This window comes from Palaemon carinicauda, unplaced genomic scaffold (genome assembly GCF_036898095.1).
Source record: "Palaemon carinicauda isolate YSFRI2023 unplaced genomic scaffold, ASM3689809v2 scaffold2128, whole genome shotgun sequence".
Classification (NCBI taxonomy): domain Eukaryota; kingdom Metazoa; phylum Arthropoda; class Malacostraca; order Decapoda; family Palaemonidae; genus Palaemon; species Palaemon carinicauda.
The window spans coordinates 3,270-30,897 of NW_027169732.1; the positions used below are offsets into that span (position 1 = coordinate 3,270).

At 33.5% G+C, this 27,628-nt stretch overlaps 1 long non-coding RNA gene across 1 annotated transcript; it reads right to left on the reverse strand.

Moving 5' to 3' along the window:
• Window positions 1-2,781: 2,781 nt before the first annotated feature.
• LOC137636028 (uncharacterized) lies at window positions 2,782-23,063 on the reverse strand. Its single transcript, XR_011042893.1, has 4 exons — window positions 22,852-23,063; window positions 18,390-18,607; window positions 7,251-7,466; window positions 2,782-3,023 (listed from the first exon to the last, which is right to left on the reverse strand). It is a non-coding gene; the product is annotated as an uncharacterized lncRNA (long non-coding RNA).
• Between the last annotated feature and the right edge of the window lie 4,565 nt (window positions 23,064-27,628).

Below are 27,628 nucleotides of genomic sequence, written 5' to 3' on the forward strand. Positions count from 1 at the left end.
TAAGTACTCGTGCACAACAGTGTCAAAAGCACACTAAGATCTAACATAATTAAAATTCCACACTTTCCCCCATCAAGAAGACCTATCATATTCATTATTGAGCACAAAGTAGTTTCTGTAGAATGATTAGCTCTGTAGGCCGATTGATTTTCCGGGAATACCTGTAACTCGTCAATATGCGCCCACAATTGCTCACTTATGACTTTTTCAATAAGCTTTGACATGTAGGATAAATTTGAAATGGGCCTATATGAATTTAGCTCGTTTACATCACCTTTCCCTTTGTAAATTGGTTTGATCAACGCAGTTTTTTCACAGCTAGGAAAACAGGATTGCGATATACTTAGGTTAATTATGTTCAGGTAAATATTATATACGACTTGTTTGTTTGGAGCTTCACTTATTGAACTGTTTGGGAAAGGGTCGTTTCCACAATATGTATTCTTCATCTCTCTCATAACCTTTAACAAGTCGCACATATTTATCTCCCTAAATTTTATTAACTTCTTTCCCTCTTTCACTGGCATAGCTGACTGTCCCTCCAAGTGATTTTGGGGGAAGCCTCTATAGATTTTATCAATTTTTTCACTAAAGAATATAGCAAAACTCTCTGCACAAACATTATCAGGCAAGACATATTTTTTCTTTAATCCCATCAAATCATCAAGGTTTTTATGAAAGTCCTTCATGTTATTAGTTTTTTTACATTCGCCGTTGTAGAATTTTCTTTTTGTTTTTTCTAACAGGATGTTATAGTCATTTCTGGCCTTATTATATAGATTTCTGGCTTGTAAGGATTTGGCTCTTTTCCATCTACCTTCCATCTTACGTCTGTGTCTTTTTGCCTTTAATAGTTCACTATTATACCATCTAACATTTTCGCGTACCACTATTTGTTTGTTCTTTATGGGACACATGGTATCGTACATTTTTCCAAAATTGTCGTTGTATTTCTTGGTATAGCACCCAACACATTCTATGTCTACCATATGTTCACATTGTGTGTTCACACAAGACATTGCACACTAAGTCGCTTATTAATGTCTGTTAAGTTTAGTGCAGCGCTAACATGCTCCTGATGATTTGTGGATATTCTTTCTGTTTAACCTAAATCCTTTACTCACTTCAAAGATGGTTTTAAAATCCCATGTGAAATTTCATTGCTACCGGTAAAAGTTTATTAGCGTAAAGTGTTAAGTTCTTTCGCACGATACAGATGTGGATTAATATTTTCGCAGATATTCCACAAACTTTGACAAATATTAGTATTAGCTACTTCCATAAATTTCCCTGGAAACCAACGTCAAATAAATATCACGAATCGACCGCACCCCAACAGTTTTAGAAGCTTCACTAAATTGTCTATTTTAGAATTTTTATAGTGTAGATCTACCTTGCCCCGTCCTACCTCAAATTTTAGGCTTAATCGAAGGCAGAAAAATCCATTAACAAGGTTCTTATGGGATCACTTATGCTGTACAATCTCAAATGTTAATTTAGCCCTAAAAGTTAACGAGAACTAAAGACCGTATTACATATCCAGTTATACTTGCACATTCCATTCCTGACTTCATTACCCAAAAGAAAAATAATTAGATTCCGTAGTTCGCAAGTTTCTAGCCTGAATATCTATGCTGCGAGGAAACCTGGGTATTATTTCTATAGAATCCCGCCCAGAACCATTACCACTTGCCAGTACATAGGAGCTTACTTTTTGCGAGAGCCATGAGCGCACGGCGAATGGCTTTTGCCAAGAATTGCGAAAAAAAAATTAAAACTCCTTAGTACTGGCCACGGATAATGGCTGGGTGGAACTATTTAAATACCGAAACCTGGAAGCTACTTCGTAACTAGGCTCATTATACCCATAACGTACCGTTCGAAAAATAAATCAGAATATGCACTACTAGACCTCAAGTCTTCATCTGAACTGCCTATTTATAGATATGAACAAATGTTAATACTTGTAAACAAACTTGCATGCACTTATATTGGTACATTAAATATCCACGTTTATATAAACAGTTCGTTTGGGTTAAAGATCCTTTTGAAAACTCGCGAGACATTATGGATGGGGTAAAATCAGAATACAGTTAAATCTATTAAAGTTACGGATAGACTGGACTACTCAGTGCTTGCTTTGTTCAAAAATTTCTAAAGCGATATTGCCGATAAAACTTCACTGCTTCCGTCAATACAGTATCGAGACTTTGTAGGTAATGGAAGTGTTATGATTAACATTTTAAAATATTCTTGATGAAAATGTTGCTTCCAAATGCGGAATTGCGAATCAGGTTTTTGTTTTGTTTCTTTAAGAAAAACTGAAAGCAACTTTTGTTTCAGGTTTTCTGACTAATTCTAAATACATAAGCTCGGCTCAAACTTTATCCATGAGCTTATGAGGCAAGATTCAAAATTTACCAAAATTATAAAAGGGAAACTTACTAATATTCCTTTCCCCTAACATTCTTTTAAAATCCAGTTTAATGAAAAAAAAAACTAAACTAAATAGCGTTCTACCTCAAGTTAGTCAAATTATCCAAATAAAATACACACTCTTTCCTAAATGTCTGCCAATTAAGGGGTGCATTTATATAAGCAGCTGTAAAACATGAAAAGGGCAATAACTTAATTCCAGAAAAGGATAAGTATCACTAGCACGCAAAATACTACAGAACACTACACTGTCTATCAAATGTACACCGAAAATAAAGGTACCTTAACCTAAAATTTATACAAAATTACCATCAACTTCACTTACGAGTATCACTAAAATTACACCATCAGTGATATAATTTACCTTACCTTAAATATCCACGAACGTTCATGCAATTTAGAGGAGAGTCAAATAACCATTCTTCAGTTCCACTACACGATGAGAGGTCTTCAAGAGCTTTCGACCAATTACAGACGTCCTGGTGTTTCTCTCGAAGCAAGAGGAGAATTGCGTTCCCTGATTGGCTGATGAAACTCAAGGAGTTTACAGGAGGGTAGTGTTACTTCTAATAGTCATTAGGTGACATCTGTTGGCCAGGGGAGTAAATATGAAAAGAAAAAAAATAAATAACCATAAATATTCAATAAAAAAAGTGACCAAAGTATTTATTATTATTATTATTATTATTATTATTATTATTATTATTATTATTACCTAAGCTACAACCCTAGCTGCAAAAGCAAGATGATATATGCCCAAGGGCTCCAACAGGGAAAAATAGCCCAGTGAGGAAAGGAAACAAGTTAATAAATAAACGATATGAGACAGAATGAACAATTGAAATAAAATATTTTAGAAAAACAGTAACATCAAAACAGGTACTTCAAATATAAACTATAAAAAGACATTTGTAAATACCAAGAATTTCAAAGTAAGTTGGAAATATTTATTTCTAGATCAATATTTTCCTAGATTGTTATGTTAGATCTACTTCATGCAACAAAATGTCTTTTTAGTTTAATTTCAATGTAACAATATTTGTTGCTTAGAAATTTATTTGACCTGTTCATCTTAGATTTTAAATGTTTCAATGCCTTTCGGAAAGGAATAAATTGCATACTTTGTTTTTATGCTCTCCCTAAAAAATAAAATAAAAGCTTCAGTACATATCATGGAACTTTTAGGTAGAGACATCACTTTCAGGAACCGAACCATAGATACGAATATTGAAATTCTGAATGAATCTGCCATCAACGTCAACGACCTTTGAGATCATGACAGATATTTAGATAATTACTGAATCTTCATAAATAGCTTAATTTTCATTAAATAAAAATAATTGAAATACACTACATATACACCTGAAAAGTATTCCCTTTAAAGAAAACATTTTGTTTATATCTTGAATATAATAGTCAGGCACGTGACTTCTGTTGTGGTGCCTTAGGACGTGTTATTTAAAACAAGTTTAAAGGTTTAAAGGCAGCTCATGAATGGCAGAGACAAGGGACAGTGACATTGCCCTATCGAGTAGGACAATGCTCTAGAGACTGACCATATATACACAAGATCAGCGCCCAAGCTCCCTCTCCACTCAATCTAGGACCAAGGAGGGCCATGCAATGGCTGCTGATGACTCAGCAGACAGAACTATAGGCTCCCCCAAAAACCCCCATCCTTAGCTCACAGGGAGAGTAAGGTTGCAGTGACCAAAGAAACTTTAACGAGTTTGAGAGGTACTCGAACCCCAGTCTAAATATGTCTATGATGCCATATTCAATTTAGACTATCCGAGAGAACGGGTCGGTGATGTCATTTTAAAAGCGATAAAAATTATCAAACAAATTATATAAAATTTTTTAGTGTAGATTTTACACGATCGTATCTAACAGCTTCTCATCCTGAAAAACGTTTGAAACAAAAAATTCAAAAAATGGTATTGCTTAGAATCGTGCACAAACATGTGAAGATACAAACATAAGTGGATTTTTTGTTACCGTCCAGGGACCCATCATATATATAAAAACAATACGTACTTTCATTTTTATGTCTAAGTACTGGACAGTGTTGTTAATACCATCTACCTTTTAAGGAAATTAATTTCGGTCTACTAAAATGTAGCTTTCAATGAATTACCATAAGTAGCTAAGAGGCATCCGGTCCTCATAAGTTTCAAAAGATCCCTCGATTTAAAAACGTAGAAAAGAGGATATTTCCATCTGTATATAAATATCAAATATATGAAATGCTATATATTTTAAGAGTTTAAAATTTTTTTATTTTGCATTTCTTAAGTCTGTAGTTTTCCTCTCTCCACGTCTTTTAATTTAATTAAAAAGGATATTTAACAGAGCTTGCCTTCCACGTATTACCTTTCCTGGATCTTTTATACAACCTTTTGGTAGAATTTAAAAGTACCGAGCTACGAAGATTGAACTCACTACATACTAGAATTATATACATCTCTAAAATCTAAAGATTAAGAAAATTCCTCTGAAAGTTTTCAAAATACGCGCTAAAATTTCCTCATCCCTTACGAGAGGCGAGCTATCAAAAGAAAATTGAAATTGCAAGTTTTGCATTACTTGGCAGGTATGGCGGACAAGATCTTAAGTCAAATTTTCTACGACAGGTTAAGTTTAGTATATTCAAAATACTAAATCTCATCTTGGACTAAAGATACTCTTGTATTCAAAACTAGTGGTCTGCTTCCAAGACGCACGAATATTAACGAAAATTAATAGGTACTCAATCTTCATTAGCAAGCATAAACTGCTTAACAGCGCAAGTTAACCTCTTAAGTTGAACTATTTCAAGTAATGCACTTTCAGCTTTTGCAATTTCAAGCATGTCAAAATTATGCTGCCTTATTTAATATTTACATTCCTCAAAATATGCTTCGATTTAATCAAATTAAAATTTGCAATTATACCACATCACCAAACTTCCTTTCTAGAAAACTAGAAACGCAGAAGCAGTTACGAAAGACATGCAGCAAATTTTCGCGATTTCAATGCTTACTTTATTCATCCGGGATACGAACATCATTAAAAGTCCTTTAAACAAGCAAACTACATATTTTCTCACCAAGTCGCTCATTAATGTCGGGTAAATTTAGCGCAGCGCTAACATGCCCCTGATGATTTGTGGATATTCTTTGTTTAACCTAATTCCTTTGCTCACTTCAAAGAATGTTAATCCCATGTGAAATTTTATGGCAAAAGTTAATTAGGGTAAACTGTTTAGTTTCTTAAGCACGATACATTAGATGTGAATTAATATTTGTTCAGATGTTCCGCAAACTTTGACAAAGATCAGTATTAGCTACTTTCATAAATGTCCCTGGAAACCAACGTCAAATAAAGAAAAAAAAATCACAAATCTACCGCACCCCAACTTATTTAGAAGTTTCACTAAATTGTCTGTTTGAGAACTATCATTGAGTAGATCTACCTTGCCCAATCCTAACTCAAATTTTAGGCTTAATCCAGGGCAGAAATATCCATTAACAAGGTTCTTATGTGATCACTTATGCTGTACAATATCAAATGTTAATTTAGCCCTAAAAGTTCACGAGAACTAAAGACCGTATTACATATCCAGTTATACTTGCACATTCCATTCCTGACTTCATTACCGAAAAGAAAAAAAAAATAGATTCCGTAGTTTGCAAGTTTCTAGCCTGAATATCTAGGCTGCGAGTAAACCTGAGTAATATTTCGATAGGATCCCACCCAGTGCCATTACCGCTTGCTAGTACATAGGAGCTTTGTATTACTTTTTGCGAGAGCCAAGAGCGCACGGCGAATGGCTTTTGTTCAGACTTGCGAAAAACAAGAAATTTAAACTCCTTAGTACTGGCCACGGGTAATGGCTGGGAGGAACTATTGAAATATTGGCGAAACCTGGAAGCTACTTCGTAACTAGGCTAATTATACCTTTAACGTACCGTTCGATAAATAAATCAGAAAATGGACCTTCTTCTCAACTGCGTATTCATAGATATGAACAAATGTTACTTTTAAGCAAACTTACATGCACTTATGTTGGTACATTAATTATCCGACAACGTATCGAGTTATATAAACCGTTAGTCTGGGTTACGAATCCTCTTGAAAGCTTCCGAGCCATGGAAGGGGTAAAAACAGAAAACGGCTAAAGTTATTAAAGTTAAGGATAATCTGGACTGCTTGCTTGGTTCACAGAAATTTCTAAAACTATATTGCCGATAAAACTTCACTGCTTCCCTCAATACAGTATAGAGACTTTGTAGGTAATAAAAGTATCACTATTAAAATTAAAATATCCTAGATGAAAATGTTGCTTCCAAATTCGGAGTTGTGGGTCAGGATTTTGTTTTGTTTCTTTAAGGAAAACTGAAAGCTACTACTTGTTTCAGGGTTTCTGCCCAATTCTAAATACATAAGCTCGGTTCAAACTTCATCCATGAGCTTATGAGGCAAGATTCAAGATTTACCATAATTATGATAGGTAAGCGTACCAATACTCCTTTCCCCAAACCTAAAGTTAATCAAATTATCCAAATAAAATATTAAGACACCCTTTCCTAAATGTCTGCCAATTAAGGGGTGCATTTATATAACAAGCAGCTTTAAACATGAAAAGGGTAATAACTTAATTCCGGAAAAGGATAAGTATCACTAGCACGCAAAATACGACTGAACACTGCACTAGCTATCAAATGTACACTGAAAATTAAGGGACCTTAACCTAAAATTTATATAAAATTCCCAACAACTTCACTTAAAGAGTATCACTAAAATTACACCATCAGTGATATAATTTACCTTACCTTAAATATCCACAAACGTCCATGCAATTTAGAGGAGTCAAATAACCGGTCTTCAGTTCCCCTACACGATGAGAGGTCTTCAAGAGCTTTCGACCAATTACAGACGTCCTAGTGTTTCTCTTGAAGCAAGAGGAGAATTGCGTTCCCTGATTGGCTGATGAAACTCAAGGAGTTTACAGGAGGGTAGTGTCACTTCTAATAGTCGTTCAGTGACATCTGTTGGCCAGGGGAGTAATTATGAAAAGAAAAATGGAATAACCATAAATATTCAATACAGAGGAGTGACCAAAGTATTTATTATTATTATTATTATTATTATTATTATTATTATTATTATTATTATTATTAGCTGAGTTACAACCCTAGTTGGAAAAGCAAGATGATATAAGCCCAAGGGCTCCAACAGGGAGAAATAGCCCAGTGAGAAAAGGAAATAAGGAAATAAACGATATTAGACAGAATGAACAATTGAAATAAAATATTTAAGAAAAACAGTAACAACATCAAAACAGATATTTCATTTATAAACTATAAGACGACATAAGTTTGTAAATACCAAGAATCTTAAAGATGGAAATATTTATTTCTAGATAAATTTTTTGTTAGATCTACCTTCTTGCAACGAAATGTCTCTTTAGTTTGATTTCAATGTCTAACAATATTAGTTGCTTAGAAATGTATTTGACCTGTTCATCTTAGATTTTTAAATATTGCCATACCTTTCCGAAAGGAAGAAATTGCTTACATGATTGTTTTTATGCTTTCCTTAAAAATACAAAAGCTTCAGCGCAAATCATGAAACTTACAGGTAGACACATCACTTTTAGGAACCGAACCAGAGATACTAAAATTCTGAAAGAACATGCCATCAATGTCAACGACCTTTGAGGTCATGATATCAGAGATATTTATATAATTAATGAATCCTCATAAATGGCTTAATTTCCATTAAATAATTAAAATAATTGAAAACATTTTGTTTACATCTTAAATGAAATAGTCAGGCACGTGACTTCTGTTGTGGTGTCTTAGGTGTTGGTTAAAACAAGTTTAAAGGTCGCTCATGAATGGCAGAGGCAAGGGACAGTGACATTGCCCTATCGAGTAGGACAATGCCCTAGAGACTGACCATGTATACGTATGATCAGCGCCCAAGCTCCCTCTCCACTCAAGCTAGGACCAAGGAGGGCCAGGCAATGGCTGCTGATGACAGCAGACAGAACTATATGCTCCCCCAAAAACCCCCATCCTTAGCTCACAAGGAAAGTGAGGTTGCAGTGACCAAAGAAACTAACTAGTTTGAGAGGTACTCGAACCCCAGTCTAAATTTGTCTATTTATGATGCCATATTCAATTTAAGACTATCTGAGAGAACGGGTCAGTGATGTCATTTTGAAAGCGATAAAAATTATCAAACAAAAATTATATAAAATTTTTTAGTGTAGAAGATTTTACACGATCGTATCTAACATTGCTTTTCATCCTGAAAATCTTTTGAAATAAAAAATTCAAAAAAGGGTACTGCTTAGAATCTTGCAAAAAAATGTTTAGATACAAACATAAGTGGATTTTTTGTTAACGTACGAGAGACCCATCAAATATATATATATAAAAAAAATACGTACTTTAATTTTTATGTCAAAGTACTGGACAGTGTTAATACCATCTACCTTTTAAGGAAATTAATTTCGGTCTACTAAAAAGTAGCTTTCAATGAATTGCCATAAATAGCTAAGAGGCATTAGGTCCTCATAATTTTCAAAAGATCCCTCGATTTAAATACGTAGAAAAGAGGATATTTCCATCTGTATATAAATATCAAATATATGAAACTATATATTTTGGAATTGGAATTATTTTTTATTTTGCTTTTCTTAGGTCTTGGTTTCCCTCTCTCCAAGTCTTTTAATGTAATTAAAAATGATATCTAACAGAGCTTGCCCTTCCACGTATTACCTTTCCTGGACCTTTTATACAACCTTTTGGTAGAATTTAAAAGTACCGAGCTACGAAGATTGAACTCGCTACATACTAGAATTAAATACATCTCCAAATTCTAAAGATTAAGAAAACTCCTCTGAAAGTTTTCAAAATACGCGCTAAAATTTCCTCATCCCTTACGCGAGGCGAGCTATCAAAATAAAGTTGAAATTGCAAGTTTTGCATTACTTGACAGGTATGGCGGACAAGATCTTAAGACAAGTTTTCTACGACAGGCTAAGTTTAGTATATTCAACATACTAAATCTTAACTTGGACTAAAGATACTCTGTCTTTAAAATTATTGGTCTGCTTCCAAGACGCATGAATATTAACGAAAATTATAGGTACTCAATCTTCACTAGCAAGCATAAACTGCTTAACAGCGCAAGTTAACTTCTTAATTAAGTTTAACTACTTTAAATAATGCACTTTCGGCATTAGCAATTTCAAGCATGTCAAAATTATGCTGACTTATTTAATATCTACATTCCTCAAAACATACTTCGATTTAACCAAAATTGAAATTTGCAATAATACCACATCACAACTTCCTTTCTAGAAAACTAGAAATGCAGAAGCAGTTACGAAAGATATGCTGCAAATTTCCGTAATTTCAATGCTTCCTTGATTCATCCGGGATACGAACATTCTTAAAAGTCCTTTAAACAAGCAAACTACATATTTGCACACTAAGTCGCTCATTAATGTCTGGTAAATTTAGTGCAGCGCTAACATGCCCCAGATGATTTGTGGATATTCTTTCTGTTTAATCTAACTCCTTTACTCACTTCAAATTATGTTAATAATCCCATGTGAAATTTCATGGCTACCTGTAAAAGTTACGTAAAGTGTTTAGGTTTTTTTGCACGATACATTATAAGTGAATTAATATTTTCGCAGAAATTCCACGAACATTAAGAAAGATTAGTATCATGCAAGCTACTTTCATAAACGTCCCTGGAAACCAACGTCAAATAAATTCTAAGCCTGCATTCGTTACCTATGCTATGGGTCACGTTCAGTAACCTAGTAACGCGGTTTCTAACCATGTATAACCATTAGGAGCCCAGTTTAACCATTTCGTTACTGCAACTATCTAAAGGCAATATACCTCAGAACTCTGCCCAGGCAATATACCTCAGAACCCTGCCCAGGCAATATACCTCGGAACCCTGCCCAGGCAATATACCTCAGTACCCTGCCCAGGCAATATACCTCAGAACCATGCCCACACTGTAAAAAGTTAAAGGTACAGAAAGGGTATAACGATTGAGCTGGGGTTTATATACATGTAAAACACCCTAAGGCTCAAAAATACCCCTCTACTCCAGGAGGCAGGGTATTTTTTGTGAATAATATACCCTCTATTGTACTTTGTCTTAAAATGGGCTTGGTAAGTTTGTGTCATCATGTCATGAATTGAACTTTTACTCTGTATTAAATCACCACATTGTTACACTGATGGTGTAATGCACCAAAAAAGTTACTAACAACATATTGGTTTTGAGTTATGGATAGTTTTGAAGCAAGTTCTTACAAAATGCGGTACTTGGCAATTTGTATTGTTGTCGTCTCGAGATTCTTCGTGAGCCCGGGAATTTGGCGGGAAATTTCAGTGGCGTCTAGACTATCGTCTGCTCTGCAGTGAAGATAAATTGCTCCAATTAGCGTCATCGGGATTATAATATCTACACTGGATTTTATCTGTTAACCAAGGTAAGAACACTAACTGTCCATCTATGCAAGCATAAACAGTGGTTACAAATAAAAATTGTCAGACATCATCATTAGTTTTGCATTCAGGCTGTGATAGTCTAAAAAATCATTATTACTAACACCGGGGAAACTAAGTAAGAAATTATCATTAGTACTTAATTATGAGAGAGAGAGAGAGAGAGAGAGAGAGAGAGAGAGAGAGAGAGAGAGTGTGTCAAGCTGTCTGGGAGGGAAAAAAAAACCATAAACAACGTATTCAGCTAAACGTTAATAGCATTACGAGTAGTCTGTAAGCAAACACTGACACCAGTTTGACTTGAGGTAGCACAGTTAGGTATTTATGCATGATATTTTTTTCCTTTCTTTTCTATATATATATATATATATATGTGTATATATATATATATATATATATATATATATATATATATATATATATATATATATATATATATATATATATATATATATATATATATATATATATATATATATATATATATATATATATATATATATATATATATGTATATATATATATATATATGTATATATATATATATATATATATATATATATATATATATATATATATATATATATATATTTATATATTTAGGCACACACACACTAACAAATATTTTCTTTTCCCAGATTTCTGCAGACGGTTTGCTTTGCAGCTTCTGCCATCACTCTTTATATATTATATATATACTTTTGATTTTCAAGTGTAATGGAAATAATAAATTGATAAACCAAACTTTTAAAATCATTGACCTTATTACTTTATATACTTATAAGCTATAACTACACCTATATAATGGTGAATAGATATTAATTATAAAATTATAATTAATATACACGGGTATTTATGTCGTATAGAATACGCTGTAAAAGGGTATTCTTTACCTACGATACACCCCTAAGTAAGGGTATCTCAAGTATATGTTATACCCTTGATATGGGTATATTGTAAAGGGTATATTATAGTTCTTATATACCCCGATAGGGTATGCTATTTTAACCACTAAAAATTGCTCCAATTAGCGTCATCGGGATTATAATATCTACACTGGATTTTATCTGTTAACCAAGGTAAGAACACTAACTGTCCATCTATGCAAGCATAAACAGTGGTTACAAATAAAAATTGTCAGACATCATCATTAGTTTTGCATTCAGGCTGTGATAGTCTAAAAAATCATTATTACTAACACCGGGGAAACTAAGTAAGAAATTATCATTAGTACTTGATTATGAGAGAGAGAGAGAGAGAGAGAGAGAGAGAGAGAGAGAGAGAGAGAGAGAGAGTGTGTCAAGCTGTCTGGGAGGGAAAAAAACCATAAACAACGTATTCAGCTAAACGTTAATAGCATTACGAGTAGTCTGTAAGCAAACACTGACACCAGTTTGACTTGAGGTAGCACAGTTAGGTATTTATGCATGATATTTTTTTCCTTTCTTTTCTATATATATATATACATATATATATATATATATATATATACATATATATATATATATATATATATATATATATATATATATATATATATATATATATATATATATATATATATATATATATATATATATATATTTAGGCACACACACACACTAACAAATATTTTCTTTGCCCAGATTTCTGCGGACGGTTTGCTTTGCAGCTTCTGCCATCACTCTTTATATATTATATATATACTTTTGATTTTCAAGTGTAATGGAAATAATAAATTGATAAACCAAACTTTTAAAATCATTGACCTTATTACTTTATATACTTATAAGCTATAACTACACCTATATGATGGTGGAATAGATATTAATTATAAAATTATAATTAATATACACGGGTATTTATGTCGTATAGAATACGCTGTAAAAGGGTATTCTTTACCTACGATACACCCCTAAGTAAGGGTATCTCAAGTATATGTTATACCCTTGATATGGGTATATTGTAAAGGGTATATTATAGTTCTTATATACCCCGATAGGGTATGCTATTTTAACCACTAAAAATACCCTTTTTCTACCCCTTTTATACCCTTAATTTTTTAGAGTGCAGGCAATATACCTCAGTACCCTGCCCAGGCAATATACCTCAGTACCCTGCCCAGGCAATATACCTCAGTACCCTGCCCAGGCAATATACCTCAGTACCCTGCCCAGGCAATATACCTTAGTACCCTGCCCAGGCAATATACCTTAAAACCCTGCTTCTTAATATGTAGATTTTCAATTAATCAGGCGGCAAGAAAAATATGGAAAATCTTACTAAGAGTTTAAATTAGGTTATTCCAAATAACACCTGTCATATTAAGCTTATTCGTGAATTTATTGGCTAATATAATTAATACTTGGCCATTAATACCATGTTTAATTAAATAGTTTAAACAAAAATTATAGTAAAGTTTCAAAGAATACTCAAGCCAAGTGGTTAACTGACAAAAACAGCATTTTAGAAAAAAAAAAAAGATACTCAGTTCGAACGCTCAGGAAATTTAACTAATATTTAACACCTAAGACCAAAATTTTCAATTTTCATTATATCATTAAAGTACCTCAATGATTACTTGAGCAAGTATTTCATCTTTAATAACTTAAAGGATTAAGGTCCATTTACTGATATTTTTACCTATAATCATAGCTTTTTTTAACATGGCTTTTCATGGACCTTTTATACAATCTTTTGGTAGAACTTAAGTGCCGACCTACGAAGATTGTTGTTCAAACTCACTACATATTAGGATTAACTATATCTCCAAAATCTAGATATTGAAAAAATTCCTCTGCGAAAGTTTAAAATATACGCACTAAAATTTCCTCATCCCTTATGCGAGGCGAGCTATCAAAATAAAGTTGAAATTGCAAGTTTTGCTTACTTGGCAGGTATGGTGGACAAGATCCTAAGACAAATTTTCATCGACAGGCTAAGTTTAGTATATTCAAAATACCATTCTTATCTTGGACTAAAGATTCTCTGTATTCAAAATTATTGGTCTGCTTCCAAGACGCACGAATATTAACGAAAATTTATAGGTACTCAATCTTCATTAGCAAGCATAAACTGCTTAATAGCACAAGTTAACCTCTTAATTAAGTAACTATTTAAAGTAATGCACTATCGGCATTAACAATTTTAAGCATATCAAAATTATGCTGCCTTATTTAATATTTACATTCCTCAAAATATACATTGATTTACTAAAATTAAAATTTGCAGTTATACCACATCACCTAACTTCCTTTCTAGAAAACTAGAAACGCAGAAGCAGTTACGAAAGATATGCTGCAAATTTTCGCAACTTCAATGCTTTATTCATCCGGGATACGAACATTATTAAAAGTCCTTTAAACAAGTAAACTACATATTACTTTTACTTTTACTTTTTACTTTTAGAGGTTTATTTCTCGCCCTCCATCAAACACTAAAGGTCTGTTCAGGCGGGCCTTGGTGTATGAAAAAATAATTCCTTTCCAGTTAATATTTTGCTCTGTATCGTTATCAGTTATTTCGCTAGCATTTGTATTCAGGCTTAATAGTTTTCAGGTCACTATTATAACACTTTCTAAAAAGATAAGTCTTCAGGTTTTTCTTGAAGGCAGCCACATTTGTGCTATTCTTGACATCGAGTGGAAGGTCGTTAAAGAGTCTCGGTGCAGCATAACTGAACGTTCTTCCTCCTATTGCATGATTCACACTAATTTCGAATAGTCTATGTGGGTCATCTGCATGTCTAACTCTTACAGTGGCGCTGGTAGCTTCAGGGTAGGGGATCAAGCAATCACGAAGATATTTTGGCTTATCACCTGTAAGTGCTTTGTGAGTCAACAAGCAAATTTTAAATTCAATCCTAGCCTTAACAGGTAACCAATGTAGATCGATCAGTGCAGGAGTTATTCTCTCCCGAAATTTAATGCCTTTTATCAGTCTAGCCGCCCGGTTTTGCACATTTTGAAGCTTCCTTAGTAGTGTATTGGGCAATTTGTAGTACAGAGAATTGCAATAATCAAGCCTTGATATTACATGACTCACCACTAAAATTTTTGTACTGCCCTCTGTTAAATATTTTCTAATAAATGCTATGTTTCTCAGGTGATAGTTACACACTTTCACTGTGTTCACAATTTGGTCCTTCATTGACAAATTACAGTCTATCAGTACACCCAAATTTTTCACAACAGGCACAATCCCAACATCAGCATCACCAATTTTTATACTTTGAATTAACTGGTAATTCTTCAAAGCCACCCTTGTGCCAAAGAACATACATTCTGTTTTATCATCATTTAATTTGAGCTTTTTCCTCTGCATCCATGTTTTTATTTCAGTCATTATCTCATCAATTTTCTTCTTTGTATCTTGTGTTGTTGAAATTGAGAGGTAAAACTGAGTATCATCTGCATATAGTTTAAAACCCACTTTGTGTTTTTTCAAGATGTGTGATAGCTCGATAGTATATATGTTAAACAAGATAGGGCCCAGGACACTACCCTGTGGTACACCCTTCATAAGAATTCTCTCATTGGATCGGTTTCCAGAAACTTCTACAATAGTCTTCCTGTTCACTAAGTAACTTCGCAAAAATTTCAGTGCTTCCTGAGTCACTCCAATAGACTTCAAGTCGTCAAGTAAGTACTCGTGCACAACAGTGTCAAAAGCACACTAAGATCTAACATAATTAAAATTCCACACTTTCCCCCATCAAGAAGACCTATCATATTCATTATTGAGCACAAAGCAGTTTCTGTAGAATGATTAGCTCTGTAGGCCGATTGATTTTCCGGGAATACCTGTAACTCGTCAATATGCGCCCACAATTGCTCACTTATGACTTTTTCAATAAGCTTTGACATGTAGGATAAATTTGAAATGGGCCTATATGAATTTAGCTCGTTTACATCACCTTTCCCTTTGTAAATTGGTTTGATCAACGCAGTTTTTTCACAGCTAGGAAAACAGGATTGCGATATACTTAGGTTAATTATGTTCAGGTAAATATTATATACGACTTGTTTGTTTGGAGCTTCACTTATTGAACTGTTTGGGAAAGGGTCGTTTCCACAATATGTATTCTTCATCTCTCTCATAACCTTTAACAAGTCGCACATATTTATCTCCCTAAATTTTATTAACTTCTTTCCCTCTTTCACTGGCATAGCTGACTGTCCCTCCAAGTGATTTTGGGGGAAGCCTCTATAGATTTTATCAATTTTTTCACTAAAGAATATAGCAAAACTCTCTGCACAAACATTATCAGGCAAGACATATTTTTTCTTTAATCCCATCAAATCATCAAGGTTTTTATGAAAGTCCTTCATGTTATTAGTTTTTTTACATTCGCCGTTGTAGAATTTTCTTTTTGTTTTTTCTAACAGGATGTTATAGTCATTTCTGGCCTTATTATATAGATTTCTGGCTTGTAAGGATTTGGCTCTTTTCCATCTACCTTCCATCTTACGTCTGTGTCTTTTTGCCTTTAATAGTTCACTATTATACCATCTAACATTTTCGCGTACCACTATTTGTTTGTTCTTTATGGGACACATGGTATCGTACATTTTTCCAAAATTGTCGTTGTATTTCTTGGTATAGCACCCAACACATTCTATGTCTACCATATGTTCACATTGTGTGTTCACACAAGACATTGCACACTAAGTCGCTTATTAATGTCTGTTAAGTTTAGTGCAGCGCTAACATGCTCCTGATGATTTGTGGATATTCTTTCTGTTTAACCTAAATCCTTTACTCACTTCAAAGATGGTTTTAAAATCCCATGTGAAATTTCATTGCTACCGGTAAAAGTTTATTAGCGTAAAGTGTTAAGTTCTTTCGCACGATACAGATGTGGATTAATATTTTCGCAGATATTCCACAAACTTTGACAAATATTAGTATTAGCTACTTCCATAAATTTCCCTGGAAACCAACGTCAAATAAATATCACGAATCGACCGCACCCCAACAGTTTTAGAAGCTTCACTAAATTGTCTATTTTAGAATTTTTATAGTGTAGATCTACCTTGCCCCGTCCTACCTCAAATTTTAGGCTTAATCGAAGGCAGAAAAATCCATTAACAAGGTTCTTATGGGATCACTTATGCTGTACAATCTCAAATGTTAATTTAGCCCTAAAAGTTAACGAGAACTAAAGACCGTATTACATATCCAGTTATACTTGCACATTCCATTCCTGACTTCATTACCCAAAAGAAAAATAATTAGATTCCGTAGTTCGCAAGTTTCTAGCCTGAATATCTATGCTGCGAGGAAACCTGGGTATTATTTCTATAGAATCCCGCCCAGAACCATTACCACTTGCCAGTACATAGGAGCTTACTTTTTGCGAGAGCCATGAGCGCACGGCGAATGGCTTTTGCCAAGAATTGCGAAAAAAAAATTAAAACTCCTTAGTACTGGCCACGGATAATGGCTGGGTGGAACTATTTAAATACCGAAACCTGGAAGCTACTTCGTAACTAGGCTCATTATACCCATAACGTACCGTTCGAAAAATAAATCAGAATATGCACTACTAGACCTCAAGTCTTCATCTGAACTGCCTATTTATAGATATGAACAAATGTTAATACTTGTAAACAAACTTGCATGCACTTATATTGGTACATTAAATATCCACGTTTATATAAACAGTTCGTTTGGGTTAAAGATCCTTTTGAAAACTCGCGAGACATTATGGATGGGGTAAAATCAGAATACAGTTAAATCTATTAAAGTTACGGATAGACTGGACTACTCAGTGCTTGCTTTGTTCAAAAATTTCTAAAGCGATATTGCCGATAAAACTTCACTGCTTCCGTCAATACAGTATCGAGACTTTGTAGGTAATGGAAGTGTTATGATTAACATTTTAAAATATTCTTGATGAAAATGTTGCTTCCAAATGCGGAATTGCGAATCAGGTTTTTGTTTTGTTTCTTTAAGAAAAACTGAAAGCAACTTTTGTTTCAGGTTTTCTGACTAATTCTAAATACATAAGCTCGGCTCAAACTTTATCCATGAGCTTATGAGGCAAGATTCAAAATTTACCAAAATTATAAAAGGGAAACTTACTAATATTCCTTTCCCCTAACATTCTTTTAAAATCCAGTTTAATGAAAAAAAAAACTAAACTAAATAGCGTTCTACCTCAAGTTAGTCAAATTATCCAAATAAAATACACACTCTTTCCTAAATGTCTGCCAATTAAGGGGTGCATTTATATAAGCAGCTGTAAAACATGAAAAGGGCAATAACTTAATTCCAGAAAAGGATAAGTATCACTAGCACGCAAAATACTACAGAACACTACACTGTCTATCAAATGTACACCGAAAATAAAGGTACCTTAACCTAAAATTTATACAAAATTACCATCAACTTCACTTACGAGTATCACTAAAATTACACCATCAGTGATATAATTTACCTTACCTTAAATATCCACGAACGTTCATGCAATTTAGAGGAGAGTCAAATAACCATTCTTCAGTTCCACTACACGATGAGAGGTCTTCAAGAGCTTTCGACCAATTACAGACGTCCTGGTGTTTCTCTCGAAGCAAGAGGAGAATTGCGTTCCCTGATTGGCTGATGAAACTCAAGGAGTTTACAGGAGGGTAGTGTTACTTCTAATAGTCATTAGGTGACATCTGTTGGCCAGGGGAGTAAATATGAAAAGAAAAAAAATAAATAACCATAAATATTCAATAAAAAAAGTGACCAAAGTATTTATTATTATTATTATTATTATTATTATTATTATTATTATTATTATTATTATTATTACCTAAGCTACAACCCTAGCTGCAAAAGCAAGATGATATATGCCCAAGGGCTCCAACAGGGAAAAATAGCCCAGTGAGGAAAGGAAACAAGTTAAAATAAACGATATGAGACAGAATGAACAATTGAAATAAAATGTTTTAGAAAAACAGTAACATCAAAACAGGTACTTCAAATATAAACTATAAAAAGACATTTGTAAATACCAAGAATTTCAAAGTAAGTTGGAAATATTTATTTCTAGATCAATATTTTCCTAGCCCATGTTATGTTAGATCTACTTCATGCAACAAAATGTCTTTTTAGTTTAATTTCAATGTCTAACAATATTTGTTGCTTAGAAATTTATTTGACCTGTTCATCTTAGATTTTTAAATGTTTCAATGCCTTTCGGAAAGGAATAAATTGCATACTTTGTTTTTATGCTCTCCCTAAAAAATAAAATAAAAGCTTCAGTACATATCATGGAACTTTTAGGTAGAGACATCACTTTCAGGAACCGAACCATAGATACGAATATTGAAATTCTGAATGAATCTGCCATCAACGTCAACGACCTTTGAGATCATGACAGATATTTAGATAATTACTGAATCTTCATAAATAGCTTAATTTTCATTAAATAATAAAAATAATTGAAATACACTACATATACACCTGAAAAGTATTCCCTTTAAAGAAAACATTTTGTTTATATCTTGAATATAATAGTCAGGCACGTGACTTCTGTTGTGGTGCCTTAGGACGTGTTATTTAAAACAAGTTTAAAGGTTTAAAGGCAGCTCATGAATGGCAGAGACAAGGGACAGTGACATTGCCCTATCGAGTAGGACAATGCTCTAGAGACTGACCATATATACATAAGATCAGCGCCCAAGCTCCCTCTCCACTCAATCTAGGACCAAGGAGGGCCATGCAATGGCTGCTGATGACTCAGCAGACAGAACTATAGGCTCCCCCAAAAACCCCCATCCTTAGCTCACAGGGAGAGTAAGGTTGCAGTGACCAAAGAAACTTTAACGAGTTTGAGAGGTACTCGAACCCCAGTCTAAATATGTCTATGATGCCATATTCAATTTAGACTATCCGAGAGAACGGGTCGGTGATGTCATTTTAAAAGCGATAAAAATGATCAAACAAATTATATAAAATTTTTTAGTGTAGATGATTTTACACGATCGTATCTAACAGCTTCTCATCCTGAAAAACGTTTGAAATAAAAAATTCAAAAAATGGTATTGCTAAGAATCTTGCACAAACATGTGAAGATACAAACATAAGTGGATTTTTTGTTACCGTCCAGGGACCCATCATATATATAAAAACAATACGTACTTTCATTTTTATGTCTAAGTACTGGACAGTGTTGTTAATGCCATCTACCTTTTAAGGAAATTAATTTCGGTCTACTAAAATGTAGCTTTCAATGAATTACCATAAGTAGCTAAGAGGCATCCGGTCCTCATATGTTTCAAAAGATCCCTCGATTCAAAAACGTAGAAAAGAGGATATTTCCATCTGTATATAAATATCAAATATATGAAAAGCTATATATTTTAGAGTTTAAAATTTTTTTATTTTGCATTTCTTAAGTCTGTAGTTTTCCTCTCTCCACGTCTTTTAATTTAATTAAAAAGGATATTTAACAGAGCTTGCCTTCCACGTATTACCTTTCCTGGATCTTTTATACAACCTTTTGGTAGAATTTAAAAGTACCGAGCTACGAAGATTGAACTCACTACATACTAGAATTAAATACATCTCTAAAATCTAAAGATTAAGAAAATTCCTCTGAAAGTTTTCAAAATACGCGCTAAAATTTCCTCATCCCTTACGAGAGGCGAGCTATCAAAAGAAAATTGAAATTGCAAGTTTTGCATTACTTGGCAGGTATGGCGGACAAGATCTTAAGTCAAATTTTCTACGACAGGTTAAGTTTAGTATATTCAAAATACTAAATCTCATCTTGGACTAAAGATACTCTTGTATTCAAAACTAGTGGTCTGCTTCCAAGACGCACGAATATTAACGAAAATTAATAGGTACTCAATCTTCATTAGCAAGCATAAACTGCTTAACAGCGCAAGTTAACCTCTTAAGTTGAACTATTTCAAGTAATGCACTTTCAGCTTTTGCAATTTCAAGCATGTCAAAATTATGCTGCCTTATTTAATATTTACATTCCTCAAAATATGCTTCGATTTAATCAAATTAAAATTTGCAATTATACCACATCACCAAACTTCCTTTCTAGAAAACTAGAAACGCAGAAGCAGTTACGAAAGACATGCAGCAAATTTTCGCGATTTCAATGCTTACTTTATTCATCCGGGATACGAACATCATTAAAAGTCCTTTAAACAAGCAAACTACATATTTTCTCACCAAGTCGCTCATTAATGTCGGGTAAATTTAGCGCAGCGCTAACATGCCCCTGATGATTTGTGGATATTCTTTGTTTAACCTAATTCCTTTGCTCACTTCAAAGAATGTTAATCCCATGTGAAATTTTATGGCAAAAGTTAATTAGGGTAAACTGTTTAGTTTCTTAAGCACGATACATTAGATGTGAATTAATATTTGTTCAGATGTTCCGCAAACTTTGACAAAGATCAGTATTAGCTACTTTCATAAATGTCCCTGGAAACCAACGTCAAATAAAGAAAAAAAAATCACAAATCTACCGCACCCCAACTTATTTAGAAGTTTCACTAAATTGTCTGTTTGAGAACTATCATTGAGTAGATCTACCTTGCCCAATCCTAACTCAAATTTTAGGCTTAATCCAGGGCAGAAATATCCATTAACAAGGTTCTTATGTGATCACTTATGCTGTACAATATCAAATGTTAATTTAGCCCTAAAAGTTCACGAGAACTAAAGACCGTATTACATATCCAGTTATACTTGCACATTCCATTCCTGACTTCATTACCGAAAAGAAAAAAAAAATAGATTCCGTAGTTTGCAAGTTTCTAGCCTGAATATCTAGGCTGCGAGTAAACCTGAGTAATATTTCGATAGGATCCCACCCAGTGCCATTACCGCTTGCTAGTACATAGGAGCTTTGTATTACTTTTTGCGAGAGCCAAGAGCGCACGGCGAATGGCTTTTGTTCAGACTTGCGAAAAACAAGAAATTTAAACTCCTTAGTACTGGCCACGGGTAATGGCTGGGAGGAACTATTGAAATATTGGCGAAACCTGGAAGCTACTTCGTAACTAGGCTAATTATACCTTTAACGTACCGTTCGATAAATAAATCAGAAAATGGACCTTCTTCTCAACTGCGTATTCATAGATATGAACAAATGTTACTTTTAAGCAAACTTACATGCACTTATGTTGGTACATTAATTATCCGACAACGTATCGAGTTATATAAACCGTTAGTCTGGGTTACGAATCCTCTTGAAAGCTTCCGAGCCATGGAAGGGGTAAAAACAGAAAACGGCTAAAGTTATTAAAGTTAAGGATAATCTGGACTGCTTGCTTGGTTCACAGAAATTTCTAAAACTATATTGCCGATAAAACTTCACTGCTTCCCTCAATACAGTATAGAGACTTTGTAGGTAATAAAAGTATCACTATTAAAATTAAAATATCCTAGATGAAAATGTTGCTTCCAAATTCGGAGTTGTGGGTCAGGATTTTGTTTTGTTTCTTTAAGGAAAACTGAAAGCTACTACTTGTTTCAGGGTTTCTGCCCAATTCTAAATACATAAGCTCGGTTCAAACTTCATCCATGAGCTTATGAGGCAAGATTCAAGATTTACCATAATTATGATAGGTAAGCGTACCAATACTCCTTTCCCCAAACCTAAAGTTAATCAAATTATCCAAATAAAATATTAAGACACCCTTTCCTAAATGTCTGCCAATTAAGGGGTGCATTTATATAACAAGCAGCTTTAAACATGAAAAGGGTAATAACTTAATTCCGGAAAAGGATAAGTATCACTAGCACGCAAAATACGACTGAACACTGCACTAGCTATCAAATGTACACTGAAAATTAAGGGACCTTAACCTAAAATTTATATAAAATTCCCAACAACTTCACTTAAAGAGTATCACTAAAATTACACCATCAGTGATATAATTTACCTTACCTTAAATATCCACAAACGTCCATGCAATTTAGAGGAGTCAAATAACCGGTCTTCAGTTCCCCTACACGATGAGAGGTCTTCAAGAGCTTTCGACCAATTACAGACGTCCTAGTGTTTCTCTTGAAGCAAGAGGAGAATTGCGTTCCCTGATTGGCTGATGAAACTCAAGGAGTTTACAGGAGGGTAGTGTCACTTCTAATAGTCGTTCAGTGACATCTGTTGGCCAGGGGAGTAATTATGAAAAGAAAAATGGAATAACCATAAATATTCAATACAGAGGAGTGACCAAAGTATTTATTATTATTATTATTATTATTATTATTATTATTATTATTATTATTATTATTAGCTGAGTTACAACCCTAGTTGGAAAAGCAAGATGATATAAGCCCAAGGGCTCCAACAGGGAGAAATAGCCCAGTGAGAAAAGGAAATAAGGAAATAAACGATATTAGACAGAATGAACAATTGAAATAAAATATTTAAGAAAAACAGTAACAACATCAAAACAGATATTTCATTTATAAACTATAAGACGACATAAGTTTGTAAATACCAAGAATCTTAAAGATGGAAATATTTATTTCTAGATAAATTTTTTGTTAGATCTACCTTCTTGCAACGAAATGTCTCTTTAGTTTGATTTCAATGTCTAACAATATTAGTTGCTTAGAAATGTATTTGACCTGTTCATCTTAGATTTTTAAATATTGCCATACCTTTCCGAAAGGAAGAAATTGCTTACATGATTGTTTTTATGCTTTCCTTAAAAATACAAAAGCTTCAGCGCAAATCATGAAACTTACAGGTAGACACATCACTTTTAGGAACCGAACCAGAGATACTAAAATTCTGAAAGAACATGCCATCAATGTCAACGACCTTTGAGGTCATGATATCAGAGATATTTATATAATTAATGAATCCTCATAAATGGCTTAATTTCCATTAAATAATTAAAATAATTGAAAACATTTTGTTTACATCTTAAATGAAATAGTCAGGCACGTGACTTCTGTTGTGGTGTCTTAGGTGTTGGTTAAAACAAGTTTAAAGGTCGCTCATGAATGGCAGAGGCAAGGGACAGTGACATTGCCCTATCGAGTAGGACAATGCCCTAGAGACTGACCATGTATACGTATGATCAGCGCCCAAGCTCCCTCTCCACTCAAGCTAGGACCAAGGAGGGCCAGGCAATGGCTGCTGATGACAGCAGACAGAACTATATGCTCCCCCAAAAACCCCCATCCTTAGCTCACAAGGAAAGTGAGGTTGCAGTGACCAAAGAAACTAACTAGTTTGAGAGGTACTCGAACCCCAGTCTAAATTTGTCTATTTATGATGCCATATTCAATTTAAGACTATCTGAGAGAACGGGTCAGTGATGTCATTTTGAAAGCGATAAAAATTATCAAACAAAAATTATATAAAATTTTTTAGTGTAGAAGATTTTACACGATCGTATCTAACATTGCTTTTCATCCTGAAAATCTTTTGAAATAAAAAATTCAAAAAAGGGTACTGCTTAGAATCTTGCAAAAAAATGTTTAGATACAAACATAAGTGGATTTTTTGTTAACGTACGAGAGACCCATCAAATATATATATATAAAAAAAATACGTACTTTAATTTTTATGTCAAAGTACTGGACAGTGTTAATACCATCTACCTTTTAAGGAAATTAATTTCGGTCTACTAAAAAGTAGCTTTCAATGAATTGCCATAAATAGCTAAGAGGCATTAGGTCCTCATAATTTTCAAAAGATCCCTCGATTTAAATACGTAGAAAAGAGGATATTTCCATCTGTATATAAATATCAAATATATGAAACTATATATTTTGGAATTGGAATTATTTTTTATTTTGCTTTTCTTAGGTCTTGGTTTCCCTCTCTCCAAGTCTTTTAATGTAATTAAAAATGATATCTAACAGAGCTTGCCCTTCCACGTATTACCTTTCCTGGACCTTTTATACAACCTTTTGGTAGAATTTAAAAGTACCGAGCTACGAAGATTGAACTCGCTACATACTAGAATTAAATACATCTCCAAATTCTAAAGATTAAGAAAACTCCTCTGAAAGTTTTCAAAATACGCGCTAAAATTTCCTCATCCCTTACGCGAGGCGAGCTATCAAAATAAAGTTGAAATTGCAAGTTTTGCATTACTTGACAGGTATGGCGGACAAGATCTTAAGACAAGTTTTCTACGACAGGCTAAGTTTAGTATATTCAACATACTAAATCTTAACTTGGACTAAAGATACTCTGTCTTTAAAATTATTGGTCTGCTTCCAAGACGCATGAATATTAACGAAAATTATAGGTACTCAATCTTCACTAGCAAGCATAAACTGCTTAACAGCGCAAGTTAACTTCTTAATTAAGTTTAACTACTTTAAATAATGCACTTTCGGCATTAGCAATTTCAAGCATGTCAAAATTATGCTGACTTATTTAATATCTACATTCCTCAAAACATACTTCGATTTAACCAAAATTGAAATTTGCAATAATACCACATCACAACTTCCTTTCTAGAAAACTAGAAATGCAGAAGCAGTTACGAAAGATATGCTGCAAATTTCCGTAATTTCAATGCTTCCTTGATTCATCCGGGATACGAACATTCTTAAAAGTCCTTTAAACAAGCAAACTACATATTTGCACACTAAGTCGCTCATTAATGTCTGGTAAATTTAGTGCAGCGCTAACATGCCCCAGATGATTTGTGGATATTCTTTCTGTTTAATCTAACTCCTTTACTCACTTCAAATTATGTTAATAATCCCATGTGAAATTTCATGGCTACCTGTAAAAGTTACGTAAAGTGTTTAGGTTTTTTTGCACGATACATTATAAGTGAATTAATATTTTCGCAGAAATTCCACGAACATTAAGAAAGATTAGTATCATGCAAGCTACTTTCATAAACGTCCCTGGAAACCAACGTCAAATAAATTCTAAGCCTGCATTCGTTACCTATGCTATGGGTCACGTTCAGTAACCTAGTAACGCGGTTTCTAACCATGTATAACCATTAGGAGCCCAGTTTAACCATTTCGTTACTGCAACTATCTAAAGGCAATATACCTCAGAACTCTGCCCAGGCAATATACCTCAGAACCCTGCCCAGGCAATATACCTCGGAACCCTGCCCAGGCAATATACCTCAGTACCCTGCCCAGGCAATATACCTCAGAACCATGCCCACACTGTAAAAAGTTAAAGGTACAGAAAGGGTATAACGATTGAGCTGGGGTTTATATACATGTAAAACACCCTAAGGCTCAAAAATACCCCTCTACTCCAGGAGGCAGGGTATTTTTTGTGAATAATATACCCTCTATTGTACTTTGTCTTAAAATGGGCTTGGTAAGTTTGTGTCATCATGTCATGAATTGAACTTTTACTCTGTATTAAATCACCACATTGTTACACTGATGGTGTAATGCACCAAAAAAGTTACTAACAACATATTGGTTTTGAGTTATGGATAGTTTTGAAGCAAGTTCTTACAAAATGCGGTACTTGGCAATTTGTATTGTTGTCGTCTCGAGATTCTTCGTGAGCCCGGGAATTTGGCGGGAAATTTCAGTGGCGTCTAGACTATCGTCTGCTCTGCAGTGAAGATAAATTGCTCCAATTAGCGTCATCGGGATTATAATATCTACACTGGATTTTATCTGTTAACCAAGGTAAGAACACTAACTGTCCATCTATGCAAGCATAAACAGTGGTTACAAATAAAAATTGTCAGACATCATCATTAGTTTTGCATTCAGGCTGTGATAGTCTAAAAAATCATTATTACTAACACCGGGGAAACTAAGTAAGAAATTATCATTAGTACTTAATTATGAGAGAGAGAGAGAGAGAGAGAGAGAGAGAGAGAGAGAGAGAGAGAGTGTGTCAAGCTGTCTGGGAGGGAAAAAAAAACCATAAACAACGTATTCAGCTAAACGTTAATAGCATTACGAGTAGTCTGTAAGCAAACACTGACACCAGTTTGACTTGAGGTAGCACAGTTAGGTATTTATGCATGATATTTTTTTCCTTTCTTTTCTATATATATATATATATATATGTGTATATATATATATATATATATATATATATATATATATATATATATATATATATATATATATATATATATATATATATATATATATATATATATATATGTATATATATATATATATATATATATATATATATATATATATGTATATATATATATATATATGTATATATATATATATATATATATATATATATATATATATATATATATATATATATATATTTATATATTTAGGCACACACACACTAACAAATATTTTCTTTTCCCAGATTTCTGCAGACGGTTTGCTTTGCAGCTTCTGCCATCACTCTTTATATATTATATATATACTTTTGATTTTCAAGTGTAATGGAAATAATAAATTGATAAACCAAACTTTTAAAATCATTGACCTTATTACTTTATATACTTATAAGCTATAACTACACCTATATAATGGTGAATAGATATTAATTATAAAATTATAATTAATATACACGGGTATTTATGTCGTATAGAATACGCTGTAAAAGGGTATTCTTTACCTACGATACACCCCTAAGTAAGGGTATCTCAAGTATATGTTATACCCTTGATATGGGTATATTGTAAAGGGTATATTATAGTTCTTATATACCCCGATAGGGTATGCTATTTTAACCACTAAAAATTGCTCCAATTAGCGTCATCGGGATTATAATATCTACACTG